A 25,029-nucleotide genomic window follows, 5' to 3' on the forward strand; every position below is an offset into this window, starting at 1 on the left:
GGATATGCTCATGCTTTGGCATGTCAGTCCTGTACCTCATGCACCCAAGGCTTGTTATTCATCATGAAATATTTTTAACAAAAAAAGCTCAGCTCTCATGTTACATCTGAATAAAACTGCATCAGATGATCAAGAATTCTGCTGTCAGGAACAAGACAAGAGCCTTCCGACACTCACTTGCAGCTGTCCTGGATTGCTGCAGCCCTTTGTGAAAAGCTGCTGCAGACAGAGTGTTTGGAGTTGGTTTGGGCCTTTATGAAAGATCTGTGGAGCAGTGTGCAGGGCTCTCCTGGCAGGAAACTGTTTGTCCCAGCCCAGGGACACGGTGCCGGCAGGAGCGGAGCGGCCCCGCTCCCAGCCCGAGAGTCTGTGGGCTGAGCCACGCCGGGGAGACAAGGCAGCGAGGGGCTCCAGCCCAGCTGCTTCACTGCCCTGCCCGCTCCGTGGAGCTCTGCCCTGGGAGAAAGCTGACACCGGATGAGTCCCCGAGCTTCCATCAGCTGCTGGAACTGCTCCGTGACAGCTCCTGTTCTTCCGAGAGAGACCCCAGCGCCGTCTTGGAACGCGTGTCATGGGGGGATTCTGTTTGATAATAAACTGTTGGGGGTTTTCCACTTCCATCCATTAGTAATAATTTCCTATTGCTGGAAAGGGATTGTTGGCACACTTTAGAGGAGACAACTTCTTGCACAATATCCTATTTGAAGTTGTCTCAAACTGTGTGAGACAGATGGCTTCACACAGGAGCATCCCCAGGGCTGCTGAGGGGAAGGCACAGAGGAAGACAAACCCAGTATTTCTGAGGGAACTCCTTGACAGAAACCCAACCTGAGTTGTCAAACAGGAGACCTGATGTTTCGAGACATGGGCCACAGGGGAAACCTTTCAGTGTGTTTGGTCCAGGCTGGGCTATGCTCGAGGCAAAGGTGTGTCAGTGTGTTGGATAAAACTCTTTTCTTGACCTAGAGATGGGGCAACTGAGAGGTGTTTTAAAAACTTTTATTCTATTTTCAGTCTCATGAGAATGGTGAGACAATACAGATGTTATAATTCACGCCATCACCATCAGAAGCCAGCTACTTCCTATATATAATACATTAAAAGCGTTTCTTGGTCTATCAGCCTTTTGCCATGCCATGTTGTAGATGCCTTGAAGCCAATTCTTTAAAAATACTCTTTGTGGGTCCCACTACAATGCATCTTTCATAGCTCTGTTTTTCCAAAATCTTATTTGCGAGGCCATCTTTTGAAACTTTTCCAGCTCCATTTCTCTCTCAACAATATCTGTCCTATTCCATGGAAATTTTTAAGTTAGCGTTTCTTGTCTCAAGATTTATATACAGATTCATACTGTGTGGGCCTTCTATTAGGCCCTAAAAACTTTCTACATATCCATTTCCCACATCAGTGCACTTGGCTCCTCCTCTCCTCATTGTGCCTGGCAAGCCCAGGAGCCCAGAGCTCCTGCAGAACCCATCACAGCACTCAGTGGGAGCAAACTTGTGTCCAGTCCTCACCTGGAGCTGCGGTGCCCAGCATTCCACCACTCTGGAATGAGGAACTGTTCCTGCTCTTTCAGAAGGAGCTAAGGAGGTTTGGCCTTCAGATCAATTGTCTGCAGGCTCCTGCAGTGCCTGGTGCTGCTCCCTTGCCAGCGGCACCCCAGGGCAGGGGGGCACATCTGGGCTGCTGTGTCTGGCTCTGGGGCTCCCTGTTCTGGGCAGTGAGGAGGAGCTGCAGAGGCTCTGCAGGACTGACAGGAGGGGCTTTGGGGCGGGCAGGAGAAGCTGAGGGACCTGGGCTGCTGGAGCTTCTGAACAGCAGGCCCAGGGCTCATCGGTCAACTGCTCCAAGTATTCTTTCAGAGAATCCCAGAATCAGCAAGGGTGGAACAGGCTATGGAGATCATCAAGTCCAATCCGTGCCCTGACACCACCTTGTCTCCCCTGGGCCTCCTCTCCTCCAGGATAAACAACCCCAGCAGCTCCCTCAGCCGCTCCTCACAGCTCTTGTGTTCCAGATCCCTCATCAACCTTACTGCCCTTCTCTGGACACACTCCAGCCCCTCCATGTCCTTCCTAAACTGGGGCCCCAGAACTGCAAACAGCACTCGAGGTGCTGCCCAGGGAGTGCTGAGCACAGGGGAAGAATCCCTGCCCTGCTCCTGCTGGCCACACCATTCCTGATCCAGGCCAGGAGCCATTGGCCTTCTTGGCCACCTGGGCACACAGCACAATTCCAGCAATTTGCTGGCACAGAAAATTACCATCTGGCAATTTCCCAGTGCTGTCACATTCCCCACTCAGATCTGGTGTGCACTGGCACTGCCAGTGCCCACATCTGGAAACTTTCCTCTTCTGGCACCACCCATATCCAGAATTTACTGGCAAAGAAAGCTAAAACCTGGCAATTTCCCCTTGCCAGCACTGCCCAATCTGGAGTTTGTTGGCAGCAGGATCCCAAGAAAGAAGGAAGGAAAGAAGGAAAGAAAAGAGGAAGGCATCCAGATCCAGTCCTTCCTGGAGCCTGGAGCCTGAAATGGGCTGTTTGCTGGCACTGCCAGTGCCCAGATCTGGAAATTTCCCTATTCTGGCACAGCCCAAGTGCAGCAATTTCCTGGCACAGAAATCCAAAAGCCGAGGTGTCGCAGACATTTTTTCACAGAAATCCTTTCTTTCAGATTTCTGCCTCTTCTGGAAGGCAGAGGCCCCAGAAGAGAATGTAAACAATTGTTATCAGCTGCTGTGAAATGCAATAGGATGCACCTATTTTGACCTGTCATTGGTTCATGTTCCCATGTTTATAATTAAGGGCCAATCACAGGAACAAGCTAGGGACAGAGTCCCTGGACACAACTTTGTTACAGATTCTTTCTTTCTATTCTTATCTTAGCAGCAGCATCTGAAACTTCTCTCTCTTTATTCTATTTAGTATAGTCATAATGTATTATATATCATATATCAATAAATCCAGCCTTCTGATCAAGAAACAAGATTCACCATCCATCTCTCACCCTCAGCGACCCACTCAGGTCCCAGTAATACCGAGGCAGCTTCCTGCTACTGGGTCTGCCACCACCCCCACATCTTGTGTTTCATGTAACCAGAACCCAGATTTGGAAATTTCTCAGTGCCAGCAGAGCCCAAATCTGGCAGATTTCTGTTGCTGGCAATGACTCCACCCAGATCTGGTGTTTGCTGGGACTGCCAGTGCCCAGATTTGGAAATTTCCCGATGCCTTCACAGCCCAGGTCTAGCAATGTGGGGTTAGCTAGCTTAGGAAGAGAAGTTCCTCAGACTGTGACTTTCCTTTTTCTTGGAACTGTTTAAACCTGCTCTGGACTGAAAACCCAGACAAACACCGGCAGCTCACACCTGTGGCACACCGAGCTCTGGGATGCTGCATTCCAGCACCAGAGGGACTTAGAAGAGACCGAGGGAGCCAACTACAACCCACAAAAAGGACTTCCTGAATTTGCCATCTCTTCAGCACTGTCAGAGGTTTTATTTAACATTTATTTAATATTCATTTTTCATGCTTGTGAATACTTTACTTGTTAAATAAACTGGGGTTTTTTCACTTTTCTCCAAGGAAGTCTTTTCCTAAACTAGTAGGGGGAGACGTAGCTTGAACTTGCTTTCTAGGCGGACCCCTTTTGGAGGTTTCCTCCCAAAATTTGCCCTCAGCCAGCACAAACAGTCATCATGAAAATTGTACCAGTGGCGTAATTTCCTGGCGGCAAATCTTGTGACAGAAGCTTGACCTTGTTCTCCATGAGAGATTCTTGGGATGAGCAGACAGGAGAAGATTCCTGGAAAACTGAAACAGCTTTCCAGATGTGAAATGGAAATTAAAGAAACAATCCAAGATGTTTTCCTCTATTTATTTCTATGCTCCCCTTTTCTATGTTACACTACTTCTCCATCCCAGTAATTCCAGATGCACAGCACCTCTAAGATCGGTGACTTAGTGATTTTTAGACACACAGTTTTCCTTCCCCTGTTTTTACTGGAAGGCAACACTGGAGCTGTAAGTGCAGTGCTGGGGTCAGGTAGGAATCCTACCCCAAGGGAAGTGTCCCGACAGTGTTTGACCCTCAGCAAGGACAATGCCCAGCAGCGAGCGAGGGGATCGCTGTGCCAGCGTGCAGGAGTCAGGGCTCTGCATCTGGGCTCAAGGCCGCAAAGTTCCCGTGTTTGGACAGACAGAGGGGCTGTCCCCGGGGCGCGCGGGGCTCGAACGTGGGGCTCGTGGGGCGAGCGGGGAACGGACACGGGGACGAACGGCCCCGGTGCTTCAGGTGCAGCGGCGGCAGCAGCGGTGGTAGCAGCGGCAGAAGCAGCGATAAAACAGATAATTTAGAATGCTCTTTCTCTTTTTCTTTTTCTTCCTCTTTTTCTTTTTTTTTCTCTCCCTTTCCCGCTGTCGGGCACCCTTCTCTCGGGGTCCCTTGCCCGGCGTCCCTCTCCTCTCCCTGCCTCCCTCTCCCCTTCCGGGCCGGGCCCTGCCCCCGGCCCGTCCCCGGCTCCGGGCGGGGCTGCCCCGTGCCCGGCCCCGGCCGTCCCGCCGCGGTCTCGCCTCCGCCCGGCTCTGGCCGTACTGGCGGTGGCGCTGCGGGCGGGCATCAGTGCCTGGGGCCGGGGCGGCATCACCGCCCTTCGCCTCCGCCTGGCCCGAGCCCGGCCCCGGCCCTGGCCCCGGCTCCTCCCGGGGCCCGCGGAGCACACACGGAAATGAAATTTCCTTACGGGAATGGAAAAGGAATCTTGCGATTTCAATGGGAACCAAGAGAGGAAATCTTTGGTGCATGTCCCTGCCCTTGAAGGCATGCCATGCCTTTTGATGGCTTTGACTTTGGGAAAGATTTCTTTCTTTTTTTGGTTGTTTTCTGAAGTGTCCATGCCGTGTCCCTCATATCTTGCCCCCTAAGTTGTGTCTTCCTTCTTGACTTTTTCCCCTGCTTTTGCAACATCTGTGAGCTTAGTTTTGGCATATTTTGATCCTTTCCACTGCACCTGATGTAATCCCGGGCCATTTTCTTACAGTCACTAAATTTCCCAAGTTTTCTTTTTTTCTCCTCCACTTGCAATTCCTTTGATGGTGTCTCCATTCCAGCGTGTTTTTAGCTCCTTCTTTTCTGTTTTGGTCTTCAGTGGGGATCAATTTTGGCAAGCTTTGCTGCATGTGCCTGCACTTGCTGGCATATGGCATGCCTGCATTTTGATGGCTTTGACGTTGGGAAAGATTTCTTTCTTTTTTTGGTTGTTTTATGAAGTGTCCATGCCATGTCCCTCATATCTTGCCTCCTAAGTTGGGTCTTCCTCCTTGACTTTTTCCCCTGCTTTTGCAACATCTGTGAGCTTAGTTTTGGCATGTTTTGGTCCTTTGCACTGCACCTGATAGAATCCCGGGCCATTTTCTTAGAGTCACTAAATTTCCCAAATTTTCTTCTTTTCTACTCCAATTGCAATTCCTTTGCAATGCAGCTGATTTCCTCACAGCCTATTTTTGCAGACACTAAAATTCCCGATTTTCTGCTTTTTTTCTTCCTACTTGACCTTTTCCCCTGCTTTCGCAACATCTGTGAGCTTAGTTTTGGCATGTTTCGGTCCTTTGCACTGCACCTGATACAATCCCGGGCCATTTTCTTAGAGTCAGTACATTTCCCAAATTTTCTTTTTTTCTCCTCCAATTGCAATTCTTTTGATGGTGTCTCCATTCTAGCGTGTTTGTAGGTCCTTCTTTTCTGTTTTGGCCTTCAGTGGGGATCAATTTTGGCAAGCTTTGCTGCATGTGCCTGCACTTGCTGGCCTATGGCCTGCCTGCATTTTAATGGCTTTGACTTTGGGAAAGATTTTTTCTTCTTTTTCTTTTTGCTTTAAGTATTCATGCCATGTCCCTCATATCTTGCCCCCTAAGTTGGGTCTTCCTCCTTGACTTTTTCCCCTGCTTATGCAACATCTGTGAGCTTAGTTTTGGCATTTTTTGGTCCTGTGCAATGCAGCAGATTTCCTTACAGCCTACTTTTTGAAGTCACTAAAATTCCCAATTGTCTGCTTTTTTCAATTGCATTTCGTTGGAACCTATCGCCTTTCAGAGTGTTTGACAGCCTTTCTTTTGGGATTCACAAGATTCTTTTTCCCTTCCCGAAAGGAAATGAAATTTCCATTCGAGAAGGGAAAAGGAATCTTACGATTTCAATGGGGACTAATAGAGGAATCTTTGGTACATGTCCCTGCCCTTGATGGCAAGCCATGCCTCTTGATGGCTTTGACTTTGGGAAAGATTTTTTCTTCTTTTTCTTTTTGCTTTAAGTATTCATGCCATGTCCCTCATATCTTGCCCCCTAAGTTGGGTCTTCCTCCTTGACTTTTTCCCCTGCTTTTGCAACATCTGTGAGCTTAGTTTTGTCATGTCGGCCCCTGCCAGGCTGCTGAGCAGGGACGAGGAGGCAATGAGGCCCCAGGCCTGCAAGGGTCACTTGTCCCCTCGTGGCCTCAGGCCCAGGCCCAGCAGCCATGGCCAAAGTGCTGCCCATGTTGGCTCTGGCAGGGCTGTCTCGCAGCTGCTGCCCATCCCTGTGCCCTGTGCAGCCCAGGCTGTCCCACGGTGTCCCTGCCCTGCGCCTCTGTCCCTGCAGGCTGTCGGCATCCCCCGGCTGCCCCACCTGGCTGGGCCCTTCCTTTGCTGACAGCTCTGCCTCCTGCCTGCCCCTGCCTGCCCACACAGAGCCTTGGGCTGCTCCAGGCTCCTGCTGGGGACGTGCTGCACCACAGCCCTGCCCTGCCAGGGAAATTCCTTTCTGCTGCTGCCCAGGCTGGGCCTCCCCAGCTGCCCTTGTGCGGGGTGCGGAGGTTCAGGGATATCACACCACAACCAATATGATCCAGTGAAGCCAAATTTATTATCCCTAGAAAGACTATATTTATAATAAATCTCTACTGTCCACGTGTCTAGCTAATACATGATTGGTTAATCCTAGTTGTTTACACATCTAAATTAGAATGCTGATTGGATCACCTAATTTTTCACGCGTCTTGCTGTCGTCTTCTGGCCCACTCATGGTTCAATGTTTTCCTTCTTTCCCAAGCTTGCTGTCAAACTTGCTGAGTCCTGATGACTCTTCTTGTATTTTTCTCAAGGATATACCAACCCCATTTCTGAATATGTCCATTATCCATTGTTTGTGAATGTGTCCATTGTCCATTAGTACAAGCAGGTTGGATTGTGCATCGGCTGAATATGGCCCTTGTCTAGCAAGAACTCCTCAATCTGCAAAAAACTCTCAACAGTTCCCCGGTTTTGATTTTTGCACAAGCCAGACTGATTTAAAAGCACGCTCAATTATTTTCTGCACAGCAAGGCACTACAAGCAGAATTGAAAACGAAGACAAAGTATCATTATGCCAAAGGGTACTAAATCCTTGAGCCAGCCTGTCATTCCCCAGGACTTTAGCCACTCATCAAAAGAATTCTCAACCACTGTGAGCTTTTTCATATTCTCCTTAAGCAATGACAATTGCTTGTCAATAGATCCAGAGTGGTCAGAGAGATTCATGCAACACATCCCTTCAAAATCTTCACGCTCATCTCCTTGTGCTAGCAACAAAAAATTTATAGCAGTCCTATCCTGTAACACAGCGTGGTGTATGCTACCTACATCAGTGGTAAGCTCATTCCGGATTGCAGATGTAATGTTCATTTGTTTTCCTGTCCAACAAGCCAATCGTTTGAATGATGTAACGGCCTGTGATGAAGCTAATCCTGGTGGAAAAAGTGATGCCAGGATAACCAAAGGCCAATTCCACAATTCTACATTATCCTTGCAGTCTGAGCCTAATAGATGCTCACTACATTTTGGACGTTGGAATTTGTGCCTGATGTCAAGCATCTGTTGAATACTAGGGACAAACATTGTCAATTTCCCAAACTAGCATGGTCCCCCTAATCCTTTCTGAGGAATTGCAGGCCAAGCTTTATCTCCACCAAAGGAAAACAAAAGTAGAAAAAAGTTATTGCAGAAGCTATTGTAGAAGGGACTTTTCTCTCCAATGATGTAGAAGCTTTTCTTGTAGTAACTAAAGCTGCAAGTAGAGTTTGAGAACCTTTCGATTGGAAGATTTTAGAAAAGATGAGAGCTGCATTTTCACAATTTGGTTGAAAATGCCAACTTGCACAGTCAATTCTGCAGTATATTTTTCCATCTAACGCATTAATTCCAGCTGATGAGTATACCCTAATAAGACTTTGAATGCCACCCTATCAGCAGGTGATGTTTCATAAAAGCTGGGAGGAAAAGTGTGCTCAAGAAGCTGCAAGAGCTAGAGTGCAGGGTGATCCTCTGTATGGTTTAACAGCACAAGAGTTACTTGGCAAAGGGCCCGGGGCTACTGCCACTGCCCAGGCTAGGAGCATTGATCAAGTCTTACAGATGAGCCAACAAATAGCATGTAATGCATTTCTTGCACTTCCAGATAAGTTATACACTATCTTTTACACAGATTTGTCAAAGAAAGAATGAAGACTTTGATAAATTTGTAGACAAATTGCATGAAGCTATCTATAATCATTCTGATTTCAATTCAGACACAAAGATAAAACTGGATGGACTTTGGGATCATTTCTCCATTCCAAATGACTTTCCCTTCAGTCACAAGAGCCTTCCATCTCTTCCAAAACTTGCCTGCTGAAACTCTTCTGCTCCCTTGCAAATCAGTTCACTACTCCAGCATAACCCTTGAAGCACGGACAGATGACTCTTCAACTAATTATAGCAGAAAAGAAGGGTATTTATTGCAGCCGTGGTCACATGTGAACTAGTTTCCAGAGACATGTGCAAGGAGTTGCAGACTCCTGCTCTCTATTTCTACAGAAAAGGTTTTACTTTAGGTTTCTAAGGACCCATAATACATAATTATTACCTGCCTGCTTCGCATTTTTATCAGCTGAATATCTATTACAGCTGCGCAATTGTATTCCCTTAACTGGATTGGTGGGATTTTGAAATGAGGGAGTGGTTGTATGGGAGGAAGAAAGCAGTCTTCCTCATGGTGAACTCTCCTCCCATGGCCAGTTGGCAAGACCTTTTGACCTGCTGCTCATGGTCCAAGCCTCTCCTAACTGTTCAATTATTCTTAAGGCAAGGTCTTTCTATGGTCTCAGCTTCTTCACAATTGCTTCCTCTATCCCTGTCACTCCTAGCTTTATGTTCCTAATATATTTGGTACTCTTTAACTAAGGCACATGATTTCTGTTACCTGTATTACTAACTTAGCTTCTTACCTCATTTTAAAATCTTAACTAAAATATGCAATCTTCTACTATCCCAATTCTATTCCCAGCTGGGCCCTCGACGCATCTGCACTTTTCAATTTTCCTCATTACATTTTCAGCTAAGCCCTTGACTCACCTCAGGCACATCCCCGATTGCCTCTCTCCCAGCAGCTCAGAGCTGCATTGCACAGCGCTTGCTGTGCCCCACAGAGCACAAAGCAGGCTGGCCTGGTGGGCCTGAATATTTCTGCCAAACACTCTGCATCTCACACCTTTGCTCTGGCTCAGTGCAGAACTGCAGGGTTGCAGGCGCTTCCTCCCAGAGCTGCGTGAGGCGCTGGCTCCTGCAGATGGGCCCTGCCAAGCTGTCCCTGCCTCACGCTGGCCTCGCTTCCCTGGCACAAGTGCCGGGCCTGAAGGAGCTGCCCTGTGCTCCAGCCTGCCGAGCAGCCCGGCTCCCTGCCCCGGTGCCCAGAGTGCTGCACACACTGCTGGCCTTTGCCAGGAGTTGCAGGGCAGCCGGCAGAAGAGGAGGAATCCTCAGCCAGCCCAGCGGCCCGCGGCTGCCCTTGGCCTTTCTCTGCTCCTGGGCACACTCCAGACGGCCATGGCCTCCAGGCCGGGCTGTGCCCAGCATGGCTGCGCTTCCCCTCGGCAGCAGCCAGCTGCCACCTGGGCTCTGAGAGCGGAGGATTCGCCCGCTCCCAGCAAGAGGCACCCAGGGCCCGGCTGCTGCCTCTTGCAGCTCCAAGGGCCTCCTTCCAGCCTGCCTCTGCCGGGGCTCAGGCTGCTCCGGCCTCTGCCGGGGCTCTGCTGGGGCTCCAGCCCGGGCAAGGCCGGGCCCGCTCTCACCTCACAGGCGCTGACAGCTCTGCGCCACAGGAGACCTTCCCGAGCACCCTCTCTGATCTTTCTGCTTTCTCACTTGAGCAAGGCTCTCCTCCAGCCAAAGAGATTATTGCAGTTAGGGATACAAATCCAAGTGGCAGGAACCCCATCGCTCTCCAGTCACAGCTGAAGGCCTGCATCTGCACAAGATGTTTGGGCTGCCTCATTCTTCCTTTGGTTTTGCCTTCAAATGCCATTGCCCTTTCTGCCTCAACTAGAAATACCTCAGCTGTGCCATAACCAGCCTGTGGGTCATATTCCAAAGGCAGTGCGGTCTGGAGAGGATGAATGAAGAAGAGCCCTCCTCACTTATGAAACCATACAAAAAAAGCCATATGTGTGACTTAGCACCAATAAAAAACAATTGGTAATTCAGAAAAAAATATTGAATTTTCGGAAGGGGTCAGAAGGAGGAGAATTTTCCAAGTGAGTTGATGTTTCAGAAACTTTATTAATTACAACTCTAATCTATAATTCTATGCTACAAATCTCTTTAGCAACCCTACTCTACAATCCTACTCTAAATTGGTAACAGAGATAAAATCTTGACATGATTGCTATGTTCTTGTCTCCTAGGGTTAGGCTTAGTTTTAGGCTTAGGCTTAGGCTTAGTCTTAGGTTTAGGCTTAGGCTTAGGCTTAGGCTTAGACTTAGGTTCAGGTTTGGGTTTAGGTTTAGGCTTTGGCTTAGGCTTAGGGTTGGGGTAGGGAAAGGGTAAGGGATAGGGTTAGGATTTGGGTTAGCATTTAAGGCTAGGGTTAGGTTTTAGGTTTAGAGTTTAGGGTTAGGGTTATTCGTCTTCTTCACTGAGTTGATGACTTGTGCCAGGATGAATGGTGGCTTGGCTGAAGTTACAAATGGATGCTGTCCACCGGAAAAAAAAAAAAAAAACAAAAAAACAAACAAACAAAGAAAGAACAGTGAACCATTACTTTCCAAGCTCATTGCTTCAGGGACTCAATCAGGATACTTCAAGTTCCTGGAAAGACCCAGAAAGAGGAGCAATGGGACCATCTGCTCCCCAGTCATCCCCAATGTGCAAGACCTTGCCATCACAGGCAAACCTGGCCCAGAATCCCACTCATCTGTTTATTGTGATGTCTTCATCATGCTGGGATTTTTGCACTGCCAGCGCTCTAGAAATGGCGCTTTCTGTCCCGGGCTTTTCTTCCTTTCAGGAAACTCCAATGACTCACATAGGTCCCTGCCTTTGAAAGACAGGCACTGTGCTGATTCCCACAGGGACAGAAAGCAGTGTCTGCCTTTCCATGCCCTGCCCCTCGTGTGCTGGATGGCACCTTCCTTCCCAGCAGGGACAGCCCAGTGGCACTGGGCCCTGCAGTTCCCTCTCTGCCACACAACCTGCCAGTAACCCTGGCACAGTTCCTGTCTGCTTGAGCGTGCCAGGCAGCAGATGGGGCTGGGACAAGTCCCTCCCAGCTGTCCCTGTTTGCATGGCAGAAACCTCTGAGGGTGGGCTGGGGGGCACCAACCAGGGCCCCTCAGAGGCTCACAGTGAGCCCCCCACAGCCCCTCCTGCCCACAGCCAAATCTCTGACCCCTAGGCTGGGACTGGCTTCCTTGGGTTCCTCCACCACCATTTCATGTCTCTGTACCCTGCGTTGCTCTACTTCAATTTTTTTGCCATTAGATAAAACTGAATACTCCACCAAATCACAAAAGAGGGAACCAGACACAGTCAGAGGACAGAGCACCTCTCCTCACAGGAAATGCAGAGGGAGCTGGAGTAATTCAGTTTTGTGAAAAACAGGCGCCAGGGAGACTTTATTGCCACTTTCCAAGACTTCACAGTGGCTTTGAAGAAAGTGCGGGACATCTTTTTTAACAGGGCCAGTTACAATAGGATATGAACAAATATTTTTAAACACTAAGGGCATCTAATCAGAGTAGGTCTAAGGAAGAACTTGTGTACTCAGAGCATGGTGCCACCCTGGCACAGCTTGCCCCAAGAGCTTGTAGGTGCCCCATCCCTGCAACCATTCCGGCTCCGGTGGCAACGGGCTCTGAGCAACCTGATCTCTTTAGAGATGTCCCTGCTCATTGCAGGACACTTGCACCAGAGGGCATTTACAGGGCCCTGCCAGCCCAGCCCAGTCTAGGATTCCCCACCATTTTCATTTGAAGAGCAGCAAGAGTGGAGGTGAGGAGGAAGGGGGCTCATCTGCTGCCTTGGGCTTGAGTGGAGGAGGAGCCCATCCCTCAGAGCCTGTTTCAACTGCAGCCCCTTCACATTTTACCTGCAGGAGCTCCTTGGCAGACCAGCGCTGCTCCTCGTCTGTCTGCAGGCAGCAGCTCAGGAAGTCACGCAGCAAAGCCGAGAGGAGCTTGGGCTGCCGCAGCTGTGGAGTCCCTACTGTGGCTATCAGGTATGTAGCCTGGAGAGAAAGGAGACACCAGGCTCCACCTCCTGCTTTCACATCTCTAAGGCTCTCCCAGATCCCTTTGTTTAACCTCTGTTCTTCAGTGGCAGTTTCTGCCCTGGCACAGACCCAGAGATGACTTTCCTTTACCAACCAAAAACCCAAACCCCAATGCAGCCACAGCTTTTCCACCATCCTGCAGATCTTGCCTTGGCAGCTGATTTCATTGTCTGACCTAGTTAGTGGGAACTACATCAGCAAAAGGACATTTGCTTCTCTGAGGATTCATGCCAGCTTGAGATGGTTTTTGGAAGAGGGACTTTGCTATACTAACTAATTTCAAGGGTTACTACATGAAAGGCATCTCTGCAGTGCTTGTTGGTCCTTTAAGCGCACGTGCCCTAGAACAAAACTCATCCAGCTTTTTGTGCTGTTCTTGAAAACAATGGGAATTGGAAGAAAAGAAAGGAAATCCATCAGTTAATACCCAGGTAGGGAAACTGGCTTGGTGACGTGCAGAATGTTGCTTGGGCTAGGAGAGAAACATGGTCACTGAGTGTTTCAGCAGCACTGCACAAGAAGCAGAAGAGACTCTGTGCATTACACCCTCATGCCCATGTTTTCCAGTGAGAAGAAACTGCACACAGGGTTAGGTTCCTCTCTAAAGACCACGGTTTTAGAAACTTTGTTGGGTTTGCGTTTCCTTCCTTCATTTCTGGAAAGATAACAACACTTTTAAGATGCTTTTTCCCTGTTATTAAGGCCATCTACACAGACAAAAGAACTGGAACCACTAACCCAAAGGAAAGTGTTGAGTGGGAATGGAGTTTGTTTGGAGTTTGTTTGCATGTGGTAAGGCTTGAGTTCCCCCACTGATGCAAGCAAAAGTACAGCAGATGCTGATGTGTTGCAGGCACATTTGTAGGAGGGGACCTTGGTGGAAGTAGTTCCAGCAGATGGCAATGGGATTTTGTCCAGTGGCACACAGGACATGGGACAGGTGAGAAAGACAGTGGGATCAGTGAGGATTTGCTCCTTACCGTGCCAGAACTTTTGCTCAAGTAAGGAGGTTCTTGTTCTATCATTTCAATTCCCACAATTCCAAAAGACCATATGTCCACTTTGGGGCCATATGGTTGACCTGTCACCACTTCAGGCGCCATCCACCAAGGAGTCCCGGTTACCGAGCACCGTCTGTTCTGCTCAGGGCTGAGCTGAGTAGCGAGGCCAAAATCAGCTGAGGAGAAAACAAAATACTGGTTTTATCTGAATTCTGTGCAATTAGGAAAGTAAGCAAAAGAATTCCCCAGTAGAAGTTTGAAATTGCTCTGTTGAATCTCCTGGCGTTGGCGACTTTAAAAATCCCCCCATGTTTTACACTGCCTCTAGCAGTGGCTTTTGTTCTTTGGAAACTTTAGACTTGTAACTCCCTCCCTCTGGAAGGGACCCACACAGAGCAAGGCCACTCTTGACTGCTTGTGGCTCCTTCTACCTCTGTGCACGTTGCAACTGTGCCCTCAGCTCGCAGCAGGGGTCCCTGCACTGCCACCAGCACCATTTTTGGGGAGCTGGCAGTCACGCCAAGCAGCCCCACACCCACATCCCTGGAGAGCTGCACCTGACCAAGAATATACTGACCCAGTTTGACAGAACCGTCCGTTCTGAGAAGGATGTTGTCACTCTTCACGTCTCGATGGATCACATCGTTTGCATGAAGAAAATCCAGTCCTTGCAGGCACTGAGCGAGAAAACAGAAACAGAAGGGCAAAAATGAGTGATGTGATTTCATCACACAAGAAGGGAAACAAAGAATCTAAAAGATCCCTCTCCAGGGGAATGGGGAGTAATGGCAGAACAGTCATGGCCACTGAGAGGAAGAGCTTGCTGCTCCAACACTTGCAGAGCAGGACCTTTCTGAGGAAAGGCACGTCAGCTTTGGAAAGAGCAACAGCACCTGCTGTTGTAGGCTGTCCCCTGCCAACCAGCCAGGATGACTCCTGCTGCAGCGCATGTGCTCAGAAGCAAAGAGCATTCTGGCTGCACTCCTATCCTTTTTAGCTGAGCACTGAGAGAAACGAGTCTCTCTCTTCTTTCTTTGCTCTTTGTTTCAAATCCTGCCACCAGCACCTTTGCTTTTACAGGCAATGAATGCAGTGAAGACAGACTCCAGGCAAACATTTAGAGAGGCAAGGTGGAGAACAGCAACTACAAATACAAGAGACAGAGCGAGAATACAACAGCAGGAGATAAGAGTACTGGCACTGAGTACAGGGAGTGCAGGGGCACTGGCAGGCCTTTCACTTGAGATGCTTTTACTTGCCCATAGCATACCAGCAACACAGAAACAAAGCTCGGCACAGGAAACCTCTCCTGTTCTGAGCCCCTGTTTGCCAGACAATCCTGCCCAAGCCCTTGGAAACACAGATGGCATTGCTGACCTCCCGACTGATGGCTGCCATCTCATCTTCAGACAGGCAGGTCTGGCTGACGATGTCGCTCAGGACACCTCCATCCATGTACTCTATAACCAGCAAGAGTTCCTCGCCCAGAAGGTAGCTGAAAGAAGGAAACAAGGGGGTAGAGATGAACATGCATGGCTACGTTGATTTTTTGCTTCCAGGTTTCTTATTTCCAGATGCTTTTGTGACAAGGACAGAATCAAAGGAATGGACATTCCCTCTTGGCTGTGCATTGTTTGCAATCTGTGCAGTCTCATACAGAAAGACACATCTGTGAAAAAGGAGATGTCTTAGATGGGCAGCAAATGAAAAGTGCAGTTTAGAAACAGCCCAGACATAAAACATGGCAGGCATGGTGTTTCTGGAAATAAGCACCTAGTCTTCCTGGCAGGCATAGCAATGGCAAAGAGGGGCAACAATCCAAGGGAAATCTACTTTAGGATGGTTCATCTGCACTTAAGAAACTTGAAAAAATCAATCCCAATTAAATGTGGAGGCAGTGAACTTTGAGGCTATTGAGTTAGGAAGATACAGCTGATCCAGGTTTTGAGTAATTTTGGAGTAATTCTCAAACTAGGTGTGCCAGGGAAGACTCATGCAGACAAGATGCACTCTCTTCTCATCCATTGGAGATGAGTAGAGAAATATGAATAAATAAAAATTAACAGCTTTACTTGCTGCCACTGACCAAAGTGGGTTTTTAACCTCTCATGTTTGCTTTATGTAAACACACATCCATGGGATAAGACCACGACCTCTCACCTGTCTAAATAATTCACAACATTGGGACTCCTATACGTCTTCATGATCGTTATTTCATTAAAGGTTAGCTCCTTCCTCCTCACTCCTTGAAGATTTATTTTTTTTATTGCCACCTAAAATGACATTGAAAATCAGTAACTTGAGGGGTTGGTGGCACGAGACCACAAGGCACGTGGAGCGAGTGATTTTGCAATGACACAGCTGAGCTGTGCCAAACTGCCTTGTGATTAGGCACTGCAGTAATCAGGAACTGACATTCCAACAGCCCATTTCTCTGCTCCCTTGGGAGCCAGTTACAGGACACGTGGGGCCACTGACATTTGGCCTTGACCACTTGGGAACAACGGTGTCTCAGTTATCACCCACAAACCTCTGACCGCACTCTCTGCTGCTTTGTTTGGGACTCAGAAGAAGGAATCCATGCTTTAATACTCTGTGGATACATCTTGTTATATGGGCAGGGCTTAGGGCTTTCAGGGACGCCTTGCAGATCTCTCCCTACGTGCAGTTCCCAAGTGCAGCACTGCAGGTGGCTAAGGAACTACCAGTAACTTTCAGATGGATTTGCTGGCAGCCAGAAATGAGAATCCAGGACTCTGAAGCTGTAGCCCCAAAGAGCAGTGAGGTGCTCGCAGGCACCACCTTTGTTTTAGCAATGGAGAGCGAGTGAGTGCGTCCTTCTCTGAAAGGAACCGCTGCCCTCCGTGCCTTCCTTCCGGCAGCTGAGGAGGACAAAGTCCCAAATGTGTTCTGTGGGCTGGCACCAGTCTGTGCTTCTTGTGCCTTTTCAGCACAGCTCTGCCCAAAGCTCCAGCCACAGCTCACACCAGAGGGGAAAGCCCTCGAGTGCAGCAGAGCCTGCAGGGGCTGGTGACATTTACCTCTCCTCCTGTGGCACTGTCGAGTGCTCTGTAAACATGTCCAAAAGTCCTAGAAACAAAACAGAAGCAGAGAAAGGAGAAGCTGTTTAGATCTTGCAGTGAAAGCCAGCCCACACAGGAGATCTCTGCTGGAAGTGTCAAAACCTGCAGGATGCAGGAGGGCTCTGCCAGAAGGGAGATGATGCATTTTCCTGTCAAGTGCATGGGCACTGGGCCTGTTCCTGAAGCACTGGGGTCCAATTTCTAAAGGGAGTTTAGTCTTTCCTCTTGGGTTTCACTGTCTAAACAGTGTGGTTCCTATCCTGACCACAGAGTGTTTCCCTCTTCAAACCAGGGGAAAGAATTGTTCCTGGGAACTGTTATCTCACAGCTTTGATAGGGCATAGGTTGCTCTTTCAGGCAAGCAAGTTTCTTCTCTTTTCATTAGTGTGCCAGTATGATTTTGAGACACATAAAAAATGCTAAAAAAATTAACACAGAGCTGTCCCACACTTGAGAGACAAGGAGACCTTCCAGGTCCTGTTCCTTGATGCAGGCAAGACCTCGGTAGCAAGGCATCTCTGACAATGCCTTCTGAGCCCACTCACAAATTCTGAGCAGCATTGAGAGATGGGATGATCTATCCCCAGTGTGTGATCATCTTTGCAGCTGTCCTGACTTCACGCTGGATAGACATTCCACCCCCAAAACACCTGGCCCAGGGTTGTGCAGGAGTAACTGCTGTTGGACTCACCCGCTGCCAATATAATTCAGATGCGTGTATTTCATCAGGGGATTTTCAGTGGTGTTCACCATTCTCCCTGAGGGAAACAAAATGCAAGATGCTGACTTTAAAGCAGAGATCCCAGCTTCCAGGAGATACAAAAGGCAGCCCCAGCGCCTGGAGCTCTGAGCCCTTCGTGGTCGGCTGGGGAACAACAACCACAACCAGGCAGACAGCCCTGCAGCACAGGTGGCCAGCACAGAGACTGATTTGTACAGTCTTTTGAAAAGTTCTCTTGACAGGAAACAAAGCACAGGGACATACAATCCCAGGAGAGGAGGACATCTTCCCCACCTTTCAGCAGTTTGCCAAAGGAATGCCTTCTCATTTGTAAACCAGAGCAGCTCCAGCTGTAACCGATCCTGACGGGGCTTTCAGCATCAGGACCCTGACCTGTTTGTGAGCAGGCTGAGCTCAAAGATGCCCCTCTCCAAGCTAAGGAAGGCTCCAGCCTCTGCAGTCCCTCCAGCCCTCAGGGACAGGGCAGCAACCACAACAATGCTGGCAAAGCCCCAGCATGAGCACTGACAGGCACTGATGGGAAGAAGCCAGAGTGAGCCTGAGCCCCAGACAAGCTGTTACCCCCATTCAGGACACAACAGGATGGGCTTTGAGATCAGCCACCCCGAGGCACAGATCAGTGCCCTTTTTGTCCCAACAGGTGATGGCAGACACAGAACCCACTGGGCTCTGGTCTCAGCCCCACCAGGTCTCTTATGTGAGAGCACAGCACTGGCAGCTGTTATGGGCAAGAAGCAGATTCATTGGGTTGTGCTGCAGAATCACAAAGGGCTTGATGTGTTTTCCTAGAGACTGATCTGAGCAGGGCCTGGGCCAATGGGTAGGATTCTAACAGTCATGGGAAAGAGTGGGAATCAGGTATGGAAAAGTGCCATGGATCTGAGGGATATACCATGGCTGTGCTGGAGGCTCTCTCCTGAGAAATGCCTGCAGTACAGTTTGATCTGATCACGCCACTTGGATGTGTCTCCTGGACACATCTTGATAAGCATAAAACTAGAAGATTAAATAACGTTTGTTATCAAAGTCTCTGTTTTTTCTTTGGCGACACATGGAAAATACCTTGTGCTCTCTATTTGTCCTGTAACCTGATGTTCTTTCAAAGTAGTTCTTATTGACAAAAAGATAGCATTCTCTTATTGACAAAAATATAGCCTCCTCATGAAAATAAGCTGCAGATGTAGTAGTGGTAACAGTAACAGTCATAAAAATGACACCAGTAAAAGGTGGGGTAGAAGGGCTCCTTCAGGATGGAGAAAAACACAACAAAAAACCCCCACCAAAAATGAACAACAGAAAAGCAATCCCACCCCACCCCCCCAAAAAAAAATCCCCAACCAAAAAGACAAAACTCCAAAGTCAGTCCATTTCTGTGAAGTTTTTTTGCTGTGATGGCTGGTTGCAAGTCAGGAGTCTAAGGAGAATTTAGGAAGCTAAAAATTCTGTTCAGTTTGGCCACTAGCACACAGGACTTGCCTAGATCATTTGCTAGGTCACAGCCTTCTGCTGATCCAAGAACAATTCCTGCTTCAGCCTTTAGCAGAGAGGGAAGCTCAGGCAAACCCAAGCCAGTCCCAGGTGCCCTCAGAGGCAGCAGGAACACCCAGAGCTCTCTCGCTGCCTCGGAGCACAGCACTGCCTCCGGGGAGTCCTAAATGGCCCTGTGACACCGAGCTCAGGAGGAGCATTGGGTACAGCTCTGCTGACACCTGCACACAACACACTGTCCCTCAGATAAGAAACACCCCAGACGTACCCAGCAGCTCCAGGTACTCCTCCTCAATCTCCTGTTCCCGAGATGTGCCCCAGCCTGAGTTCCCAGGTTTCACAGAAGGGCTTCCTCCAGGTGATGCTGCTGCAGCAGCAGGTTCAGAGCCCATGATGTGCTGGACCTGGAGCATTTCTGGTGGGCACTGTTCCTGTGCCTCACTCCTCACTTGGGGTTCTTCATTGCCACACATTCCCTGCAAGTCTTCGCAGGCTGCCCGGTGAGATGTCAACACTTGCACCTCAAGTCAAACAGAACAAAGCAGTCAGACACTACAGCTTGTCCCTGTCAGCCAGGAGTCATCGACTGTGAGGAAAGGCAAAGAACAGACTGACAGGGGATACAACAGCTTGTTTCAATCCTCCATCTGGGTCACCAAGTTCCACTGTAAAAACACCTCAAGAAAAAAGGAGAGCAGGAACAGGCCAGCAGGAATCAATTTGGATGACTGCTGGCCAAAAGGCCAAAGGACAAGTTTCACTGTCCAGGGCAGATGTTGAGATTCAGCACACCAGGAAATGTCCTTCAGAGTGACTGTGATACACACACTACAGCAGCATGGCACTCAGAGGCATGGCCCCACTCCCTGCTGCTCTGCACTGGAAAGGCAAGAAGGGCAGAAACCACCAGATTGGTGACTGCAGTGGCTGCATCCCTCTTTCACTCACTTGGTTTTGCAGAGACTGACGGAAGCGATTAAGTTTCTCTCTGATGATTTTCATTTCTTCCTCCAGCTGCTTATGCCTTGCCTTGATCATACTGTGAGCTGTCTGAAGCTCTGCATCCAGCTGTTCCTTCATGTTCTCTAATAAACAAAAGAGAGGACATTTCATGAGTGGAGTGGCTGCCACTCTTTCATTCACCTGGTTTTGATGATCGCCCCTCTGCTGATGGAGATTCTCCTCTTGAATTCTTCCCATGTCTTCCTTGTTCTTTCTCTTCACTGCCATGATGTCACTCTGAGCTTCGGGCAGCTTTGCTTGTGGCTCTGCCTTGATGTTCTGTACACACAAAAGCAGAGCAAGGGACTGAGAGCTGCCATCAGGCTCAGCTTTTTTCCTCTTGCAGCCTCAAAATCACATTCATTCAGCCCCTTCTTTCTGCTTCCCTCCCCACATCTGCCTCCATTGCAAACCTCCTGTCCCAGGGCTGATCTCTGCAGATTGCAAGGCTCTGTGCTTCCATTGCCTGTGGGACTCCTGGCCTCCTCAGTCCCAAGAGCTCTGGTTTATGCCCCTCTCCCTGCCCTTCCCTCTGTGCCCTGGCCAGTCAGGTTTACCTGGCCATTCTCCTGTGGCTCTTCCACCTGCTGCCTGAGCTGCTCTTCCTGCCCTCGGGCTGGGAACAGCTCTCCCTGAGTCTGGCATGGCAGCTCAGATGAGGCAGTGTGCTCCTGCTCTTTCTCTAGAAGCACCTGCACAGAAAGCAAGAGAAGATGGGTTTCAGCTTCCCATACGCCCTTTGTGGGCCAAGACTCACAGGCTGCTGGGCTCACACGTTCCCAAAGCACTGTGCTGCTGCTCTCCTGGGTCGTTCTCTGCCCGAGGGGAGGCACAGATTCCAAAGTGACCCTGGCCCTACAATCAGGGGCCATCTGGGACTGAAGCTCCAGCAGCCTCTCAGGCAGCTGACAGGGAAGGGGTGGCATTTCTCAAGGGTCTGGTGAGGGCCTCCCTCTGCTTCCGCCGTGTCCTGTTTGTCTTTCAGTAGTGACTGACTCCCCGCCCTGTCCCACAGCTCCATCCTGGCTCTGCAGGGGCTTCCTGGGTGAGCTCACTCCTTGTGAGAGACACTTCTGGAGATCACCTTCTCTTCAGGCCTGCACCAGCATTCCTCCTTGCTGACATCCACACTCTTGTTAGAAAACCGGGTCATTCAGGAGATAAGGATGCATGCAAAGATCTCTGATGGAAGTCAGAGAACCTCTATGGCCACCTCAGTATATGGAGGAGGACCAAGGTGTTTCTTCTCCCTCTTTTGTCAACGGAGAATTCTGACCAGCAGTAACAGAGTTTCTCATAAGGCCCCATTAACGAATGCACTTACACAGCCCTGGGGATGCCAGTGAAGGAAACCATGTGTCATGTATGGCATGGCATGTATGACCAGAGTCACCAGACCCCAGCTACAGCATGGGATAGTTCCACTCCCTTAAGACATGCAAAAATTTAAAGGACAAATGAAGGCTTCAGGTCAGAAAAGGCTGGAGTAGGAAAACATGAGGGGAAAAAAAACCATCTCTGGAGGGGGAAACATCTCTGCCTGCTCAGGATCAGTCAATGGAACTTGTCTCTACTTCTCTCCTGAAGGGATGCCTTTTGGTGAGCTTTGCATCTTCCACTGCTTTGGAGCAGAGCCAGGAAGATTAAAATAGATAGATAGACAGATCTCACTTTTATCATCTCTCTTTACTGTGCTGTAGAATTTATTTTCTTTGAATGGAGAGAGATATAATTCTCTCTCCTAGGTTTTAAAGGGAAGGTAGTGAGAAACTCATAGAAGGAGAGAAAACAATGATTATCTCTACTTGCTGTTCTTGTTTTTTAGTACATGAAGAATGTGTTATAGCGATTGTTTACTGAAAGTGATTTGTTAATTGGATTTTAGAGATAGTTGTTTAGACTGATTAGATAATTAGATAAAAGGCTGTGTGGAGACAGTCACGAGTTTTTCTTTCGTATGTTTTTAGTATAATATCTCTTTAGTATAGTTTTAATATAGTACGAGTGTAATATAACATAGCTTAATAAAGCATTTGTTTAAACTTATGAATCATAGAGTGAAAGCACATTTTTTGCCACGTGGGAGTCACCCTGAATCAATCCTGTCCTTTCTGTCGCTACACACATCAGCACTCGGCAGCAGTGCCCCAACCAGCAGCCATCCTGAACTTGCTCTCCTGTTGCTTCAGTAACCCACACTCTTGGGCAATCTGGAGCATGTCGGTCCTTATGGAATGCAATCAGACCCAGAGCACTGCACTGGGAACGGCTCTCTTTGTGCATCTGTGCTCGGGCAAGTTCTTCGCTTGGACTCGCCCACACTGATGGTGCTGAAGTGGCTGGAATCAGAAATGCAGCCCAGCCCCTCCCAGCTCCTCTAATCTCTGAGCACCAGCTGGAATGCAAGGGCATTGATTTCCTACTCAGTTCCCAAACACAACACACACTGATTCCCTGGGCAGCCAAAAGACACGGGAGCCGTTAACTTGAAAAGGATGGGCAAGCCCTACTGGCTGGTCTGGCACCAGAACAGCTCGTTCTGCACCAACATCCCTGCCCCAAACGATGTGTTCTTGTGCAAAAATACTGCATTGTCCAGAACTGCCCCCTTGAAAACTGAAATTCTAGCAGAATTTCTGCCAGTGCTGTAAAAGGGTAGGAAAGACTGAGAAAAAAGCTCCCTTGCTCCCTGGAGAAGGAGAAATTGCACAAGGCTTCTCCTTCTAGCAAACAAACAAATCAACAAAATATGAAAGTGTTACCCACACCAGTGTCTAAAGCACTTGGATGCAGTGAAGGGATGTTTGGCAGGGAAACAGCCCTCGTGCTGAGCATTGGCTCTATGGATCCAAGGCAGGGATCAATGGCAGTCTGCCTGAAGGTCCCTCATGAGCCCCCATTGTCCAGGCTAAAGCTCCCTCAGCACCTCCTCCCTGGCCTTGTGCTGCACCCCTTGCCCAGCTCCCCTGTCCCTCTGTGCCCACGCTGCAGCCCCTCCATGACTTTCTGCTTCCCAGGGCCCACAGCTGCACACAGCACTGCAGCTGTGGCCGCAGCGCTGCCCAGCACAGGCCACGCTCCCTGCCCTGCTCCTGCTGCCCCACTGCTGCTGGCACAGCCACCGTGCCCTTGGCCTTCTGGGCCCCCTGGCCCCACGCTGCCTCATCTTCAGCTGCTCACGGCCGCCAGCCCTGCGTCCTTTGGGCCCACGCAGCTCCCCAGCCACAAAGGTGCCCATTGCACTTCAGATACAGCAGGCACCATTGCAAGATGGCCTTCCTGTTCCACCACCTCATGTTCCAAGTAGATATCATCAAGTTTGACAGGAAAAGGATTCTAAGTCCCTCTCTTTAAATAAAAATGATCTAATTCAACTGTACAGGAAATTGCTCTTAATTAAATTTTCCCTATCTGCTGTCTGCAAGCATTGTTCTCTTTTCAAAACTAGGTTTTTAGTTCTTCAAACTCTGAGAAGGAAATTTAAAAATATCTATCTCTGCCTTTATTATTTTTGTTACAGGTATGAATATGGTTTTTCTTTCGGCCTTCCTAGCTGGCCCTCTACAGTCTACTGCTACTGGCCAAGCTCTCAGCTTGCTCTACAAGTCTTAAACACCAGGAACATGAAATGTTCCTTTCTCACTCACCTCAGGATCTTCAGCGCTGCTGAATACACGCTTCAGGTGTCCTGTAGTGGGAAGGGAAAATGAACCAGATGCTGTCAGAAAACTGCCTGGGCTGCTGAATCCCACAGAACAAGTCAACCCAAACAGAGATGATTTCCCATTTCACAACATCCCTCCAGGAGACACATCTCATTCACACAGCCAGCAAGAGATCAGGACAATATTCTTGGTTGTGCCTACACTGCAGCCAGTTTAGCCAGGAAATGAATACAAATATGATCAAGCAAATGCAAAGTGTTTTTAACACTCAATGCTCCTGTTCTACCAAACACATAAGACAGCTTCTGAAATCTTCTCCTTCAGGTACTCTTTTTTTTTTTCACTCAGTGTCATGCACTAATAATGATTAACTTGCAGGAAACCGTTGCCCGGAAAAGCTTCCCCAAAATCCCCCAGAGGTGGCGCAGTTCTATTGTGGAAAAGCACAGCAGCACTTCCTTTCAAAGGGAACAACTATTTTAGCATTTAGTAAAAGGTCAAGTTAGTCAAATCCTTTCATGACAAAATTTAAAAAGAAAGAAGCTTTCTCTGAATCCTGGGAACAACTGCAGAGTTTTTGGAAGGCCTTCCAAGAAGCTCTGCCAGTCTACATTTTCAAAGGTGTCCTGCTTGTCCCAGCAACCTGAGGAAATGACACTGCTGCCACAGACTCTCCCGTGCAGGGAACGCAAGCCCTGCAGGTTCCTCTGCAAATGCTGCCCCTGTGGCTGCAGACACCCCCTTTTAGCTGAACCTCTTGACAGGAGCTTTAGCAAACCACTGGCATCCTAATGCTCTTTCTGTTTCAAAATCAGAAACTCAGCCCCCAAGAAAGAGCAGGAAGACATACAAAAGCCAGGCTAGGATACACCCAAACCTAAGCAGAAGGGAAGCCTCTACTTACATGCAAAATTCGTGAAATAATAAACGGAATAAGTAAAGCCATATGCAGCAAAAGCTGCAGTGGCCAGATGGTTAATTATTGGCATTTCTGCAATTTTTCTAAACGCTAAAAATCAAGCCTCTTGTCAGTGGGCAGCTGCCTACTGACAGATGCTTTGACCAGGAAGGTTCTCCTGATCTGAGCAAGGCCTAGGGCTGCTCTGACACTCAGGCCTTCCATGCACCAAGGCAACCTTCTGATGCCACTATGACGACGTGGCAACCATGCCCTGACATCACAAAGGGACAGCTCTGTGTGGGTCTGTGAGTTTATGCAAAGCAATAACCAACCTTCCCTACAGAAAACACAAAAGAGCCTGGGAAATTCTCATCTGTCACAAAGCACCAAAAATTCCCCTCATGGGCCAAACCCTGTTTTTCAGGGGATCCAAAAGGAAATCCAGGAGTGCCCCAAGCACCTACAGCCTGTACCCCAACTGAGCACTCAGATGGGACACAAGCAAAGGAAACCAGACCAAGACAATGGCCCACAGCATTGCACGA

This window comes from Melospiza melodia, chromosome 23, assembly GCF_035770615.1.
Source record: "Melospiza melodia melodia isolate bMelMel2 chromosome 23, bMelMel2.pri, whole genome shotgun sequence".
NCBI classification, from domain to species: Eukaryota; Metazoa; Chordata; class Aves; order Passeriformes; family Passerellidae; genus Melospiza; species Melospiza melodia.